Below are 19299 nucleotides of genomic sequence, written 5' to 3'. Positions count from 1 at the left end.
GAAATCTACTTTTCAAATAAAATTTATTCGTGCCCTGTTTTATACTATTTATTGTCGCATATAGCTTAATAATTCTTATATGTCCTCCTATATTTCCTTAATGCATTTATAGATAGCACCATGCACCTTTACAGGATCTGTTCTGCTTACTAAGTTCTTTCAATCTCTCTCTTCAAAGCAAAATGCCAGGATACAATAAGACACTATTTCTAGCATATTAAACCAGAAAACAATCAGCTGCAAGTCCAGAAAGAGAATTACATCCAGTGTCATGCTTTTGTTTGTAGACGAGGCAGAGGCTTGAGTGGAGAAATTAATAAAAGCCATTAAGAACCATCAACAGAACTACGAATGAGTCTTGTTTCACCTCTGCTGAGTCTTTGGAGTGTGACAGAACTTGGTGGATAAAGTCAAATTATATTCATAGGGCAAAATGGAAAGAAAAGCATCTGGTCCCTTTTCTCAGGTAACAATTGATGGAACACAATAAAATGGTCTCAGTTTGCACCAGGGGAGGTTTACAATGGACCTTAGGAAGAATTTCTTAAGAGAGAGGACTGGAAGGGGCTGCCCAGTTAATCCCTGTCGATGGAGGTATTTAAGAGATATGCAGATGTGGCACTAATGTTTAGTGATAAGACTTGTTAGGTCAGGTTGATGGTTTGACCTGTCGATCTTGAAGTTCTTTTCCAACCTATTTAGGCTATGAAAATGACTGTCACACTTCTCTTTATGTTTATGGCCTGACTCTTCCTTGTCAAAAAACGTAGTGTGCAGAGATGGCACTTGTTGTGGCAAATTTCCCATAAAAACAGTAAGTTGTGAAAATCAAAATTACTCACTTTTTTTCTGACGAGTGACTTTGAAAATCTATGTAAGAACCCATGTGCCAAGAAAATATGTCCCCCCAAAAGAACATGTCCCTAGTGAAACCTTGGATATTTTTGTACTTTAGTGACAAGGCTGTGTGAAAGTGTTTGTTTGTTTAAGTGTGAAACAGAAAATGATTACTTGGATTTGTAACTCCAGATTTGTAATTAGTAATCCAAGAGTGACCATTCAGAAACTTAACACCTAGCATTTCAAAACTATGAAATGCCAATTCCTCCCTTCACTCTTCACTCATTTAGAATCAACAAACTGTTGGGAAAAAACCTTCTTCCACTGTTGTTACAGAATGCACCCTACAATGTTGAGAAAATAAGTAAATACTTCATGACATGAGATCCAGAAGAGAAACAGAGAAGAGACTGGGAAATTTACCTATGGAACTGATAAGAACACACATTTATTTCTGGGAGTTTGGCTGCATTCTTGTGCTCCATTATCCAGACTGTAGTTCTGAAAGCTTCAAAGTTAAAAAGGAAAAAATCAGACTGAAAAGGAATCTCATGCACTATGCTAAGTTTATATGCTGAAAAAGGTCTTCTGGAAATGTTTTAAAGAATGGAGAAAAAGATCGTCCTACTTCAAGCACTATCTCAAACAATGCAAGGCCTTTAACATCTTTCTGCTATACCATTTGTCCTGCCTAAAGCATCAACTGGACTGATGAAAGCAAATACTAAGAAGTATTTGCTTTCATCAGGAACCAAGGAACATTTGGGGATATCTGGGGTCTGATACATCTACTAAGACTTAAAGGACATGCCTGCAGTCAGCTGTCCTTTACAAACAACCCTACGTGTATCATTCTTCATTCTGAAGTATTCTCTCAGAAAAAAAATCCCACAATAATTTCCCTTCTTTAAATGACCACTTTAGTACTTCAGCATTCTTAATTGTACACCTGTTATTAAAAAATCTCATTCATACAAATTACTGTTTCTTCTGTTTGCTGTTCCATATTATCATTAGCAGCAGTTATCAAAACTAGCCAGGAGTATGTACTTTCAGCTCTTTCAGAAACACAAATTAGTAAACTGGCCTTTTCTACCACTTATTCAATCCCCTTTAAGACAGATATTTTTGTTAATAATATCTTGAACGATGGTTTAATGCCTTTTCTTACAATTGCTAAAAATGATATTGCAAAGTGGAAAGTACTCATTAACTTAAAAAAGCATTCCTTGAATTTTACCTACTGTAATCTGAAAGGCTTTCCAGCAAATCCTGGTAAGCCTTCACAGTCAGCAATAAACAAGAACAATTGGACACGTATTTCACTAACTAATGACAATAAGCCGTGGGAGTGCATGCCCTGAATCACTGCTCCTCAGGGAAGTTCCACTTAGCCTCATGTTTCAAAGATACGGCAAACTCCCAGTGGAATACGGAGGTTACGTGCATCTGCAGTGACAACAATCCAACTTTCAAGTCAAATTAGGGTGCATGCTTAAGAGTTAGGAATTTCAGATTCATCATACTCGTAACTGAATTTATGATCTTCTTTAGAAATGTTAATTGAATCAGGATCATATTAATCTTCAGATCCTGAGCCTCAAAAATGGGAAGGGCTCCACTGAAGAAACAAAGGATGCTCTGCCAACCCTGTCCCAACCATCCCAAGAAGGTTTCTAAACTTCAAATGCAATAGCTGGAGAACAAAGTAAAAAGTAAAAATATTTCTTATCATACTTATCATACTTATAAAGGAAAGTGAGTGGAAACATCCAGTACCATAGCAAGCATCATTATTAAAGTAAGGAAGGCTGAAGACCCCATCTTTTCAACACTACAGCAATCACTGGTTTTAATGCAATAATAAAACAAGGCAATTCCTTCAAAGGAACTGAAAGCCTTCTGAATATCCTTCTTGCTGCTGATCTAACTGGAGAAACTCCCTTGCCTGGAAATGAACATACCTTCTGCTGGAAGAAAATCAATTCCATTGCTGTATTTCAGTTGCCTTTGCTTCTGGATGGAGACTCAGGGCTAAGGGGAACTGGGACTTGGAACTAACAAGACAGCTGGAAGCCGTTTCAAGAAAAATAGCAGAACTAGAAATTGATGCATTAATGAAAAACAACATTTCAAATGTCATCTTCTTTAGATTTCAAAGATGCATGGAGAAGGATTTGTAAATCATATGTTTATTACTGTACTAGATTCACAGGCTTGTTACCCACAGTAACTTCTCTTCAAGAACATGTTTGAGACTATAGACATAAAATAGATGAAAGCACAGTAAGAAGCAAGCCAAATACACTTTGACTATTACCCGAAAAACATGTAGAATCTGTAACAAGTAGAAACTTAATTTAAGTAAGCACACTATTTTGTATTTTTATTCTTTATAAGCTATAATATAACCTCAGTCCAAAGAAAAGATTTGTCAAAGCACTGTGCATAGCTTGCACTTCTGTCAATAAGAAGCATTGTAGAGCCCCTCATTTTGAGAGCAGGTAAAGGCTCTGGGTACATAGCAGACACAATGAGCACCTTAAGCTTAGGCTAGTGCTCAGCGAGTGGAAAAGCTTGTAAAGAACCATGTGGGGATCAGAGGTTGCTCAATCATCTCCTTCAATAACCCTCTGAAAAGAGACGTCTTACATGAGATGCACAAATCCAGGACAGGACTCCTCATAGAGAAGACTGGGGAAACAGATCACAACCAGCCAAGGGTATAAGACAAGAAGCTTAAGTAAAATTCCTTCATGGATAAAATTTAACTCTTTTAAAAAAATTGAAATCCAAATTCTTCTCGCTTTTATATAAAAATATCTTCTCTCTATGTATGTATGTTTTTGTACACACATGCATGACTACTTCTGGGTACACAACACATTTCTATTTATACAGTAATAAACTATTTACTAATATCAACTATGAAAGGGTTTTATGGCTGTCAGTTTAGGAATTGGTGATAAAAGTGATCCCACTTAGGAAATCAAACTGCATTTCCCTGCTCACAAGTATCATAATGGATATAATCTCTTCGCTGCCGTTTGCACTCTGCCTAATATTTATTTTGTATTCTAATCTGAAGTCTTCTTTAAAAATGGTATTTAACAATTGTGAAAATTCAGGTTCAAACTGATATAAAGCACCCAATCATTAATGTGGTGTTTTATGATTAAAGACAAGGAAAATTTTAACACAAATAGATGCTTGCACTCTAAGATTGTCAGTTCTTGCAACATGACTTCCAAATTCCATGCTACATTCATTTTCAGATATTTAAAGCTTAATAATTTAATGATTTATCCAATTTTAATTTATACTTTCAAAACCACTTTGAACAATCTGAGGTGCCACTGGAGATCATAACAGTGGTCCTGGTTAAGTCAAATAATAATTATAGCGCTTTCACTTTAAAGATGAGATTATTTTTAATTATTGAGTGAAGTACTTGAGGTACCATACTTATATAATTACGCTACTCATTAAATGGTTATTGAAAGCTGAAATGTAATTTTAATGACAGCTACCTATTTTTCTTTGCACACTTTATAGATGACAGATCAGTCAGGAATTCTACTTTGCTCAAAAAATCCTTGCAGCTGCACCGGTTCTTTCAGGTGCAAAACAATTAAGCCGTGCTTATTTTAAAACTTTAAACATTTTTTTTTCCCTCCCAAGATGATGTTTATCTGATATATTGAAACTGGTACAAACAGAAGAATAATGTAGGGGTATTTTTTACTTCTTCACAACAGCACCAAAATTCGAATCCTAATCTATATACATTTCAAGCAGTATCTCTGAAAAACTAGTGACAATACAAATATGGAAGAATAATTTTAGTCAAAATGCTTTTCTCATATAATGCAAACAAAAAAAAACTGCTTAACAGATTGCAGACCTTTATTGTGAGTATAAAGGGGTAATCAACATACAATAAGCATTTTACTATGCATTAAAACTATATATAATGCCACGAGACTCCTTTTCCTTTTCCTAACATCAAGGTTCACAACTCTTCAAACATAAAACTCCTTCGTACTATTTACTCCACAGATACATATTCATCAAAGTGATCGGCATAAAATTTATTCTAATATGTAGGAATCTTTGACAACTGACAACACAGTTTTAGTCTCAGAAATGAGCACCTCAAGACATACGGTCTGTGTTTTAATTCTTTATACGCAATGTCTGAAATTCAGCATAACTGTCCATTGTTCCAAAGGTCAGTATCTTCTTCATTTTAAGCTTTCCTTTTTCACAATGAAAACCAAACAGAAGAGTAAATTTCTTTCATTAACAATATTAAAGCTAAGATTTCTGAGTTTGCTGTACGGGGAAAAGGCAATAAAGTTTTGAAGAGGGAAAAACTGCTTTGTTCCTTCAATCCCCTAGTTGAAATTAATTATAGCAAATGTTTACGAAAACATCTGTTCCATACAGTTATAAATTCTTAATTTTAGCATGGGCGATTCCAGGCTCCTCTACTATTTTGAAAGAGAGCAGTCTGACGATTGAAGGGTTTACAAAAGAACAGACCGTTTGCATTTTGACTGCACCAAATATGCAGTTTGGAAAGTCTTCAGGATCTCTGCAGCAAAAAAAATAAAAATAAAAATAAAAATAAAAATACAAGAAGAGTAAGATGACTGAAGCTTTCTGATTTGGGTTCACTGCATAGACCAGAACGGCAGTAGAAGAAATAAAAAGAAAAAGAAAACGAATCCCCAAACATAAGGTAAATTAAGATTTAGCTACATAAACTAGATCTGTAAAAACTAAAATGTAGCGGGGCTGTTGATTTCTCCGTTACGTCTTTTGATAGATTTCCTGGCCATAAAGCAGTGCTGCACACGGCATTGCTGCATTGCGTCAAGAGAGGGTGCTGGAGAGTTTAGGATGATTCTTCTCTGCTGCAGCTTTGGAGCTCATCTGCTGTGCAACAAACCCTTTGCTAGCAGCGATCTCTCGGACTTTTTACATAACACCCCTGCAACTACAGTGTTAAATTCAATTTGCACCAAATAAGCTTTTAAAATGATTAAATGGAGCAAGCTTGAAGCAGTGTACAGAAACTGAAAATAATGCCTTCAGCTAAAGAATTAAGTGCACTGCACTTCTGATATTTATAAAATAATTATTAGGTTGGAAAGTTGAAGAACATTTCAGTCTGAACAAGTTCCTGAAGTTTTCCAAAACAAATATGATGCAACTTGGCGAGCAGTCTTTCAGGTGCAAACTTGACTTTCTGCCCTTTGTTTCATACTGATTTAGCAATACGTACGGATGTCCAAAGCACACGGTGCCTGGTACAAACATTTATTCAGGTAGCATTTCAGTTCCAACTACCGTGCCCTAAAATATTTGCTAGGAATTAAATATAAAATGATACATTGTACTAGTTAGCAGACCTTACTGATAATCAGCTGTAGGACTTTATGATTAGAAGTACAAAAGTCTTGCGCGGGGTGAAATATTTCATTTGATTATGCTTAGAAATAAGTATAAAAATATACTAAGCATTAATGATGTTTTTTTCCTCTTCAAGCTTATACAAGTTAGGACAGGAACACAAACATAAAACACAATGGAGTACCCGCACATATGCTAATTTTGTAATAGTGAAAGCTGGTGACATTTGAAAGTAAGCAAGCAACACTGACACAAAGGTGCAAAATCAAAGCCTGTTTTAGCCCTACAGAAAGGCAGCAGAGCTGTTGAACAATATGATAGGCAGACACTTGGTTTGCTGTTACGAACAAAAACTTACAGACATAATAAGAATATCTTGCATTGCATGTTGCTCCAGCCCAGTCATTTCTGGTGTCTTTTGGATTGCTGATTTATGATTTACAACCATCAAGTGGCATCTTCTATGATCTTTGCATATCAAATCACAACTGCATATGTGGATATGCTTACACGAGTGAACTTTGTGTATTCTCCAGGCAAAAACTCTGTTTGGAATAATTTTATCAATGCAATTCAGTTTAAATAAAGACATACAGAAATAAGAAGGTTTCCATTTTAAGTGAAACTGATTCTGAGCGTTCACAAATCATAACACCAGCCCTGTCATTAGGTTAGCCTCTACATTTACGTACCACTTTTTCAAATGCAAAATGTATGTGTGAACAACAGTGGATGGGAAAGAGTATATAAAACTCCATTTGACTGATTTCAAAATTAGAACATAGCGTCAGTGTTTAAGGAATGTAGTCCCTTGCAGCTCAATTTAAAATAACAGTAAATATCTTCAAAGCACTTATTTATTACATTCAGTTTCCTGATTAAGCTTCTGAGCTTCCGTGTTTACTAAAATAAACTGAACTATCCACTGCATTCTCAAGTAAAACAGTAAAATACATAGAATAAGTAATTTTACTAATACCACTGAAGTAATTCATCGGAATGCCTGATAAGAGCTCTCAGGTGACTGTTATGTACTAATACCTTAAATAATTTACATCCAGAGGTGCTTTAACAGAATCTCTTTGAGCATGATAGGAAGGGCAGATTTAAGTGTGATACAAACTCTTAAAATGTGCATAACAGGGAAAAAGAGCTTTACTTCCCAATCAGTAGGAAAGGCACAATACTAGCTTATATAAGCAAATGCAACTCCACTGAAGTCAAGAAACATTTAGCCCATTAATGCCTGGACTGATTTTGTTACCAGCAGCAATTAGACTGGTAAAAGAAAAAAACAAAACAAAACAAAACAACCCCACAGGATAAGGTAAAACATGATTCTTCAGATGTTATTTTCAGTGTTTGTTTTTCGCAGTGCACCTGTCTTTGGTCTAACTGCATATTATGCCCACTTCTGTTCACAGGCTCTGTACTGCAGTCTGTATCTGCTACCTAGCACTGCTGATCGTTTACAGTATATAATTCAAACAAGCTCCTAGGTCATCATCAAATGTGACAAACATTTTACTGTACTGTGGTTGAAGTGGATGCCTTAATAAATAATATAATGTCTAACTTCAATAAATTCTTTATGGGCACATACTGATAACAAAATAGCAAACAGCAGACCTAGCAAAACAGACGACAGAGTAAAATATACAAGTAGGGACAAGTACCACAATTAGACTTTGCACAGAAAAAAAACAAATCTTAGAAGCAGTCTGGAATCATCACTAGGAACTTATATTCCATGATATATAAATGCCAAGTGACTTATCACTTGTATCCAGAAGAATTTAGCTAATTTTAACTTATAAACAGCCTAAAAGGCCTTTGAGCTATAAATTGCAATAATCTAAAGATGGCAAGAGGCAATAAACATGAGTTAATGACTCAGCATCCTCCTGAGATAGCACTGGTCATACAGCTTTGCTTAATCTTAGACATGCACAATCAGTGTAAAAAGGTAGTCTCCAGAGACCATTTACACTGACAATAAGAAAAACATACCACCTCTTTATTGTTTGAAGGCTACTACTGTCCTTTAATTTACTTCAATTACATCCTATTTTTAACCACATTTGTATCTTATAGATAGATGAAATCCGTCTGTTTAGGATAATAAATTATACGCAAGCACAGTTTGATTTTCATATTCAGAAGCAATGCTGCACAATCCATTGAGCCTAGGAAAAAAAACAGAGCCGAGAAAGATGGAGTAGAAGTTTTCAAACACTGCTGTTTTGTCAAGATTAAATGATAGTATAAGACAAATGAGAAGGGATTAAGTGCTCTTATATTAAAACAGAATTGCCCTTTCAACCAGAAGCCAGCTTTTCATCTGAAAAGAATGGGTTTATCAGGAGGAAAGCCAGCCTGGCTAGGAAGCCACACAGTGGTAACATGCAGCCTCACCTCCTGCACTTGGTCAGAGGATTTCATGGCAAACAGGACCAGAGATTAAAAAAAGAACTGGAAGAATTTTTGCTTTCTCTGCAGCTTCCTGTTAAAGGAAGCTACGTTACAGCAGCTTGGAAAACGTGGGTATATAAGGACCTAAAGCAGAGGAGCTGCTTAGCATCCATGGAGGGGCTGGCACTATCCCCACAAGTCAGAATCTCAGCTCTTGGTTTCAGCTCTGAGGAAAACACATCTGAAATTTGATGTTATGAAGTTGTCACAGAGATGCAGGCAATGCATTAACATTTGTCAAACACTGCGATCTTACAAGTGGAAGCAGCCAGCTCCTGAGCCACCCAGAGCTACAACAGAGGCACTGCTCGCTGCTTTCCCCCTTAATACAGCTCCATTCTGCATTGCTGGGAGCCGCAGGAGGGCTCCAGGACACTGACACCAGCAGTTCCACCCTTTCTCAAGGCTCTCACACAATTGCTTCAGTCACTTCAGTAGGGCCAACAGGCTAACATGGATTTATTATGCACAAACACAAAAAAGTGAAGAGATTACCAATGGTTTATTTGAAGATGAACGTGACACCTTGGAAATCCATATGGTTTTTACTTCCTCTACCTATCATTTGTAACACAACAGAAAGCCTATTATGCAAATGATTTTGAAGAAGCAACACAGTCTTGAGTCAGAGTTTAAAGTTATGTGGGTAAAACTTAAAGGAGATATTCCATCAATAACAAACTGTAAACATAAGACATTCATAGCTCACAGTAAAACAATTAAGAAGCTAAGATACCTTCACCCTATCATAGAATTAATATGTGGCACACTTGAGGAAAATAGTCTGAAGAAAGCCAACAACCTCCCACTCTGAATGGACCAGCCCTTATGCCAATCAAATCCACAGTGTAGGAGGAACTTGCACCATAAAAGGAATCCTGAGCCTAAAACCACCTAGCTTTGTATAGTGTGGCTGTATAAGATGATGACAGGAAGCTCTTGGTTCCTAATATGAGGCTGTCTAATTAAGGTTGCTAATTCTCAGAATACATTATGTATCCAGTAGACCCATACCTCAGAGGACCTTGAAATGGAGCAGGACTCTACATTTTTTATAAATTTTGCTGGTGGAAAAAAATGCCACCGAATTGCATAAAGGAAATAGTGAGCTAGGGCTCTTAAACTGTCAAATCAAAATATGCCAAAACATAACGAAAACTCTAGATGTTAATCAAAATTATTTTAAATCATGCCTTAGTTAATTGGAGAGCACCAACTGTGTACTTTGCTGGTGCAAAAGCAGATGCATTTTGTAAATGACAGATCTGGAAAAACTTGAAGAGCAAAGACATATATGCATAGCAGCAAGCTCTAGATGTCTAACAGATGAAAGTCCACAGCAACGTCAGAATATAAAAATATATCTAAGTGACAACCAGAATGACAAAATGTTTCTATTCTCTATAATGTAGGGTAGGCTGTAGAACAACAATCCCACTGCTGTAGGTATTGAGAAAAATTCCTCATAAAACTTTTCCAGGCAGAAGTATAAAATACATCATGGGACAGATATCTGTTCTTCTTTCTTACCCTCCTGTGAAGCCAATGACTAGGTAAAGCCCTGGGGGGGCTTCAAAATGGAACTAAGGATGCAAGTACAAAGTATTTGAAGCTATAAGCATTACAAGACTTCAAAATTAGATCAGTATGACTAGATTTTTCTTGTTGACTACAGTTGTATTCAAATTTTCTAAAAGGCTGATGATTATTTTACACAGTAATAGGATAAACGATTAGGAGCAGTCAGTTTTTCTAGGTAGTCACATCAGCTCACTAACACAGAAATCACACCACATATACTAGCCAAAGCAATAACAGTATGGGTTCAAAATGAAAGCATCATGAAGCAGAAGGTCGCACTAACTTCTGGATGTTAGATTTTTTGACCAAGTGTCACCCTAAGGAAAATTAGAAAAGGTGTGATTCAGGTATGTACTTCATACTAAAACACAAAAGCAACAGAAGAGAGCAACAGAACAGTCCTGAGAGACAACAAATTCTAAAATATTTTCACTTCTTCAGCTTTTCCTTTCCAAATTAAGAGATGTGGTCATGATTTGCTATACTGGGTATCAGAGTAGGTACCTTTCTGTCAACCACAGAGATGAAAAGTTCTCATCCAAAAACTGACTCTTCAATTGTAAAGCCCTATGTTGTCATCATGGTTGACATTGTTACCTCCAAGTGTCCAGAAAGCAGAGACCTCACCTGATGTGAAAAACAGGTCTCTGAGGCATATCTAAAGGGTCTTATTAGAGACCTGGAAGATCCAGTGCAGAATTTACACACAGTGAGTACCAAATTCAAGACAATAGTTGTCTTACCTGACCTGTACAGACATTGCCTGAAGTACAATACACAGTGACTGCAGGTTGTAAGACAGAGTAAGAAAGGATGTGTGTCTGAATAAGTTTTCCATTTCCTCTCATTGGAATGACAGTGAATAAAGAAGACGAAAATTACAGCATGTGAATACTAGTGTAATTACTGAATAGTTCCCCACATAATTATGCAAAACAGATCTATCCATAAGTTAATGTAGCCATTTTCTTTTTTAAACAGAATTTTCATGCCATCCGTCAGTCACTCCAAAACACAAACCTTAGATGACTTCAGCACACAGAATGTACTCATTTGGTCTGTAATATAAGCAATGCATGTGAGTAGAAATAAAGGTTTAATGAAACAAAATAACATACTCCACTAGGGAAAACACATTTCACCCAAAGAAAAACCTAATGTAAATAAGTGGGGACTTGACTATTTGATAAATACAGCCCCAAAGGTTATATGTTTACTGGAAGAATATAAATATTGTAGGTGATGTAGATTTCTTTTATTTGACTAGAAACATTAATTGCTTTCTAAATACAATAATATTCTTTCCCTTCAAACTGTGAGGTCTCATTTCTTTTACTGCAACACGTAACCAATTACCTAACAAAAATGTTTACATTAATCACAATGACTCTATATTTTAGTTTTTATACCACCAATTTTATTTTTGCTTAGAACTGAGCTCCCTCAGGCATTCTTTCCTTCATGCCAACTGTTAATTTCTATCAGTGATAAAGTTCCCTTAAGCTTCTTTTAACATCTACTGGACATGACCTCATAAAATTTAATGCCATTCATTAACCCCAAGCACTTAACTTTACACAGTAATGTCAGGCATCTGACTTTTCAGTACATGAGAAATCCAAGTGGGAACTGCTTGAGAGATACAAATTACCAATCACTTTATAGTAGAAAGGATAGCAATGAGCAGTATAAAAGGGTGGCTCAAGACTTTTGGAAATGTATAGTTCTTCAGATGTATTCTATCTAGAATTATGTAATACTTGCACAAACAGGGCAAAGCCTACAACAGGGTAAATTTTGCTCACTTGTTGACTAAAATTCAGAGCTGAGGCTGAAGTAGGTATGATCTGTAGGAGGTAACACAGAAGGAAGATTGGGGTGAGGTAGAAGAAGCAGGTTTTTTTTCAAAGTGCTTCTCCCTTTCTTCCTACAAGAGCCTTGTCTAGGTTTAGCTTCAAACTGGTGGCTGTTCATCTGATTTTGGTTATGTACCAAGAAAGATTTCCAAGGGACAGCACTGTTTTTATTTTCCCTAAGATGCACAGATGGGTGATGTCTGCTTAACTCATTTAACCATATTTCCCAGTGGCTTCACACATGTTGGATAAAATGTGGAAAATTCTAGAGGTGAATGAAAAATACGTAGTAACAATTTTCTGGCTTCTCTTGAGCCATTCAAGGGCATTCCTAGTGGGGAGCGGAAACTGAGTGACAGTCTGTCAAGGTCCTGAGTGTAAAAAGGGCACATTGTTAGGGGAAAAAAAAAGAAGTGTTATATTTTTTATTTCTGTTGGCTCAAGAGATATCTAGGCATCCTCTGTGAAAAAGGACGGTGCTACACAGCTAGAAACATGGTCCATCAGAGTTCCAGACAGCAATCTGCTTATTCATCTCTGTTGCACAAAATCCCCACCCTGCTGCCCCCCTTCCCATGGCTGTATGCAGGACTCATTTTTTTCTTGATGTCACAGCCTGTTAACATTCTGGATTAAGCAGTTTATGCTGTTGGAATGTTTCTATACAAACTGTGCAGGGTAGTTATACATTCCTTCATGAGAACCCACATGAGAATCAGTGCTGACCTCTCTAAGTGCTACAGTTTTATTTTTTTATTTTTAAGCAGCAAAAAGAGCTGGTTTTCAGATCCAAGCAGTAGCTCCTGGATTTACTGAGCAGAACTGGAAAATATATTCCCGACTACTCTATAAATGTGAACAGTCGATAGTCTTTTCGCTCAACCTTTATTTCCACAGGAAGGTATCTCTAAGCAGAAGACAGGTATTAGGGAACAGAGTTTTTCACATGTGAACCATGATGATCTCTGGTAGCAGCCCCATTTTAAATTTCACAGAATGACTATTTTTGCTATAAAACATACCCAACTAAAATCTACAGTCTGTACATACCTCATAATACTGAAAATGTATTTGCATATTGCATGCCACTGGTCTAAGATTACTTCAGCATAATTATATTATGATGTAACATCAGTGAGTGTGCATCAGCTAGAGAAGTTTCTATTGCCTGATAGCAGGGAATGACAATAAAGCAGATGTACACGAGGTCACATGACACGCCAACCAATTGGTCTGTATTTGGCAAACAAAGGTATTAATGTCTTATAAACACAAATTACGTTATATATTCCTCTAATAATACAGATGTAAATCTCTGCACAGCATAAACACTTGAGCTGATCAAACATAAAGATACTGCTGTGATAGGTACTTTGAAGTTGAAGATAAGAGTTCAAGCTGCAAGACGCCAGCAAAAATGGAAGTTTATAAAGAATCCCTGCCAGACTCTTAAACACAGCAGCACTAGAGGAACTTTCTGTATTACAAGTAGTAATTGCCCTCAGTGCAGAAAGAATTTGCAAAAAAAAAAAAAAAAATTTATGTATACTGGTGACTATACCAAAACTCACAACTCAATTTTCTACTTACAAAACAAGCTTCAAAAGTTACACATCTTGATTATAATCCTCAAATAAACTTTTGCTTCACTTCACATAGTCACAGTATTCAAATACTCATATATGTGCATGCACATACACAAGCACTACAGTACACATACATAAACACTACAATTTGATTGAGGGCATCTACCCTGTAGACAATTCAATCAATCTCTCAAGTGACACCCACACGTGCCTGCACACACAAAAGCAGATGTGGCATTAAGATTTACAAAGTTATTGAAACTTTTAACAAGTAAAACGCATCTTTACTTAGCTACACCAGAATGAGGAATAAAGGGGTTTACATATGTTCCAATTCTAAACCTATCAATCAAACCCATGTTATTCCTTTGGGAGCTTATTTACATGCATATTTATCAGCCTCACATGCTAATTCCCTGCTGCTTTATGCCTGCGAGGCATGTTTATGAGTCATAATTGTTGATCTCATTTGATGTATTTCACTGAAGTAAGACATTATTCAGTTATGTGGCCTAATGTCAATGAATTACGATGACCTGATCTTCAAAAAGTAACTTGCTCTTTAATTTTTATTAGAGCATAACTTATTCAGAAGAAGAAATACACTAAAATGGAAGATTACATCCTTTTGTAGTCATTTTACTTAAACATCTCATTTTTGAAATACTCCCTCCCTACCTCTAGGCAAAGTTTAAAAAGTGTGATTTGTAAACATCAAATGAAAAGATTTTTTTGCCTGAAATTAGTAGATATTTCTCAGAATGGGATCTTTTACATGTTCATATGTGTTTCTATTTTGTTTGAACCAGCCACAAGACAGGCCTTTGGTGCACTGAAGAATGGTTTGAAAAAGGAAGATATCAAATCCAATCTGACACTCTCAAGTTTTGCTTTTCCATAACTTAAATGAAACAGTAACAAGGTATGGAATTAATAGCAACTGGTAAACGAGAACCACTAAAACACGTTAACATGTCTAAAGACTGATTTATCATTTTTCATGCAAAAATGGTGTCACTTTATAAACATAATGCTCAAAGACTCAAACAGAGGAAGAATTAACAAGGTGGACAAACCTTTTGGCAGCTTGGCCTGAGTCACCAAGAGTAAATAAGGTGGTAAGCCATCAGGGGCTCTGGCAGGTGTCTGAACATGGTATTGGTACAATTCTGTTTCCTTTGCAGTGACCTCCAGTGCCTCAATAAATCTTTTAAGATTCAATTATACTTTAAAAGTGGGATTAATAACATTTCTTAATAATATTATGCCTATTTTTTGAGGAAGACCGTAGCATGGAGGAATCAAAGAAATAAAATAAAAGTTTCTTCCTCTTGCAGAAAAGACTCACTGTCATTACAGTGAGCTCCCAAATTGAAATACATCAAAATTTCAGGAAGCACTGACACTATCTGTGCTGCTGTAGGTTTCGCAGTGTGAGAGACCCTTTATGCTAGAATAATAAACCACCATTGTACACTGTAATTTATTACATTATTTTCAGATGTCACCGATCTTACGATTCAGTGCTGTTTTAATGTATTTAGCGTCACTTTGTTATACAAGAAGGCTGCTCTAAAAGTAACGCCTCCTACTTTATTATGTCGGCCCATGATGTCAGAAGTGGATGTTGGTAGTTTGACAGTAGAGGTTTGAATCTTCCCACCAATATTCTGTTACATGTTGTTGTGATGGGCCAGATAGCAGCAAAGGGGCAGCCTGACAGAATGACATGGAAGTGTATATGAAGCAAAGGCGTGGAAATGAATTCCTTCACATGGAAAAAATGGCACCCACTGATATTACCAAGTTGCTGAATGTTTATGGCGACCAAACAGTGGATGTAAGAATACTGATTTGTAGCTGAGAATTTACTCAATCAAATAATGTTATTGTTCTCTTTGACTTCTTTCCATGGAAATAAATAGGAGGCATTACTTTCAGAAAAAAAAAAATAAAAAAAAAATATATATATATATAAAATCAGTTGACAATCAACTTGGCATCCTCAGAATTTTCTGTATTTTATAGTTAGCAGTTTGTAACAGTTATTAAACTCAACTTTATGTATTAATTTAGCAAAAAAAAAAAAAAAAAAAGAAGAAAAGAAAGGGTAGGTTCAAAAGTTTCAAAGCTGTTGCTCTCAGCTATAGCTTTGGTGAGGAAATGGGACCACATAACCAAAAAACTATCAGCAGCCCTGTATGATAAATTTGCTGACAAAAATTTTGATATCCCATTACAAACTATTATTCTTGACATGCAAAAACAGAAAATTGTATGAAGATAAGCAATGTTAAAGTCATAAACCAAATGCAGGGTTACTTTTCCATATGAGCCTCAAATTTAAACTGACACGAGCAAGTGTCTTTGAAATAGCAGAAAACCTGCAAGTACCTTCCGAGATTTGTTGTGTCTAGAGGACACGTACTATCAGGAAGATATTTATTCTGAAATGAAAAATCTGCTGCAGATTTTTCATGTGCAGAATTCAAACTGTGGTTTTCTTTTACAGCTGCTTTTATAACATATTTTTTTTCCCTGCAGAAATTAAGAAAATGAGAAAGTCATGGAGCACTTAGTACATGCTTTAAACTATTTTTCCAAGTTAGAAATTTACTTCTGATCAAAGTACAATACAAAACAGCTTCTTTAAAGAAATGTTCTCTTGATCAAATAGTTATTCTAATGGCACAATTACAAGAGTGTAACTTTAGTTCATGCAAATGCTAAAGCTGAAACTGTCATGTCTTCATCTTAAATCCAAATTTATATATTAATCGTGCTGAAAACCTTCAATATTAATTTCAGATTACAGAAAGTAAAAGTTCTGACTGGTTAGTCACAAGAATCACAACACAGAACTGGAATCTTCTACAGCACAGTCTTTGACTTTCATCCCTTTTTTCTATTCAAATAAGTAAAAGAAACAAACTAATCTGCATGAGCATTATTTTTAGAATACCAAGAATTAATGCTACAAAATTTCCTGGTAATGAAATCTCTTACTGTAAGTGATTTGGGTTGCCCAGACAAGTCGTGGAGTCTCCTTATATGGAGATATTCAAGACCCATCTGGCTGCCTAACTGTGCAACCTATTGCAGGGAAACTGCTTTAGCAGGAGGGTTGGCCTTGATTCTTTAAAGGTCCCTTCCAATCCCTGTAATTCTGTGATAATTTTGTGGACATGCTTGTGTAATAATTCAGAATGGAGCTTTGTATTCATTTGCAAAGCAGCATTTTCTTTTGCACTCCAATAAAGAGCGAGTAAATACTAGCTCAGAGAAGTTTTCAAGTGGTCCTGTTTCTCAATATGCTTTTCTCTTCCATTAAGATAGCATCTGCTCTGGCCACCAGTCATCAAATCAAATTTGATGAAAATTCATTAGAGTGCAAAGTAGAAATGTCCACTAATGGACAGATTTATGTTCCGTTGCTCCACCGTTTTAATATTTCAAATGAAAAGTAAACAAAAGCAATGATGGTGTCTTCAAATACTATGGCTTACACACAGAAAGTATACATCCATCATAATGAAACTTTTCACATCATCAAAAACATAGTGTCAAGTGTATTACATGAGAACTCTATTATTTCAATTGCACTTAGCTCTGAAACACTGTATAGTTCATCTTTCCTAAGGTTAAGCCATTGATTCCATTACAAATCCAGTTTCTCAGAAGAAAAGAATTATCACCATCATGAAAGCTTTATTTGAATGAAGTTTGTACCTTTTAACTTCTAGGAAGATCAGGAATAATAATCTGTAATGGGATACCAAAATTTTAGTCAATAAATTTAGCATACAGGTCTATTGATAGTTTTTTGGTTACGCGGTCGGTCTGAAGAGACTGGGGTTTGTTCAAAAATTTCAGCTTGGTGTTTATTTATTGTTGCTTATCACTCCAGTATCCAAGCAGAAGCACTTAACTACCAGCTGTTTGTACGGACTAAAGATATTTAAAGGAAAAACAATTAGAGCAATTGTTTTTTTTAATTTAAGCAGATATTATATTTTACAGATGTGAAATTTGATTTTTAACCTTCCCACCTACATTCCAATAAGCATCAAAGACATAGGTATTCCATTTACCTCAAGAGGAGTTGCAGGGGAAACATGAAGCTAGTATTATGCTAACTGATTCACAAATTACACTGAGTGGTAGGTATGTCCAGCCAGCACAGTACGTGAATGCCCACAGTACCAAAAGGCATTATGAAACAGTAAGAGCAGCATGCAGTGCTTACTTTGAAAATTCTCTTAGGAAATTCTAGTCTTTTGACTCTTCCTAAGACAGGAGCTAGCAATGTCAAGATCGAAAATAAGAATATAAAACCAAATCGACCTTGGTAACTATTTCATCATTCCTTAAACTTGTGGCCAAATTAATAGTAACATTCATATATATATACATCTATACTGTGCTATGGTTTACCAAAGTTCAGAGAATAGTTTAACACGTTTAAAACATTTTTACTTTATTTGATGACTTATAATACTGAAAAGGTGACATTAATCTGCTTCTTTGAAAATATTTTCCATACAACAGTTACCAAAAATAGTTTTAGCTGAAATTCATTTAGACTGACAAGTGCATATTTATTGTGAGTTCGTATACAAAACATGAAAATGTTGTGGGTGTGCTTTGATATATACCAAATTTACGATTTTTTTTCAGTGAATTATCTACCTGACTATGAAAGCATGAAACAAAGAACAGCATGGTCATGAGGTAGCTCTCCAAGCCTTGAATGATCTGGGTTCAGTTTCTGCTCCTGACTTCGTGTATGAATAAGGTCTATCATTTTGTCTGTTTCAGACTTTTGATTGTATAAGAATATAGAGTCTTATTATTATATATATATTGCTATGATAATTAATTTCTTAGATTCTCTGGCATGTTACAGTTTCTAACAAGATGAAGTAAGCACAGAGGTGCAAAAGAAAACCTAATATTCCGCTGCCCTTTATAAAAAGTTCAAGCTATGGGGCATAAATTGCATCATAAGATTGTGTGATTGTCACAAATAGTAAAAATAAACCTATCTTGCTATATTCTTTAGTGCAATCTATGCTGCACTTGAAACATTATAGTCACATTATTACTGATGCAGTGACCCATACTTCTGACATGACGAAAAAGCTGAACAGTGGGTACTTATGAATAACTAGAACATATTCTAGACTTTGACAGTATTCAGTATTTTCACAGTGTGTGTATATACGCATAGATATAACTCTTAAGCTTTGAATATTTAGAAACAAAACCCAGCACTGGTTCACTTAAATATAAAATGACTTAAATAAACATGAGCTCACATACAGGCATCTGAGACATCACACTTCATATCCAGTATAATTTAAAGCCATAGAATCATTAAAGTTGGAAAAGACCTCTGTGTTCACTGAGTCCAGCTGCCAACCCATGCTCACTATGCCCAACAAACCATGTCCCTCAATGCCACATCCACATGGTTCTACTGTTTTGGATTAGGTCGGTTTGCTATTTTGTTTACTGGCAACGTAAAAGAAAAGTAGTAAGTCTCT

The 19299-nt window shown here is 35.8% G+C and overlaps 1 protein-coding gene across 3 annotated transcripts in view; it reads right to left on the bottom strand.

Moving 5' to 3' along the window:
• TBC1D5 (TBC1 domain family member 5) overlaps positions 1-19299 on the bottom strand; it is a 370590-nt gene that overhangs the window by 150880 nt on the left and 200411 nt on the right. The gene's annotated exons all lie outside the window — the stretch shown is intronic.

Source organism: Cyrtonyx montezumae, unplaced genomic scaffold (genome assembly GCF_038088225.1).
Source record: "Cyrtonyx montezumae isolate F1298 unplaced genomic scaffold, pur_monq_1.0 scaffold_8, whole genome shotgun sequence".
In the NCBI taxonomy this organism is placed as follows: Eukaryota; Metazoa; Chordata; class Aves; order Galliformes; family Odontophoridae; genus Cyrtonyx; species Cyrtonyx montezumae.
This window is presented reverse-complemented; position numbering and strand designations above follow the sequence as displayed.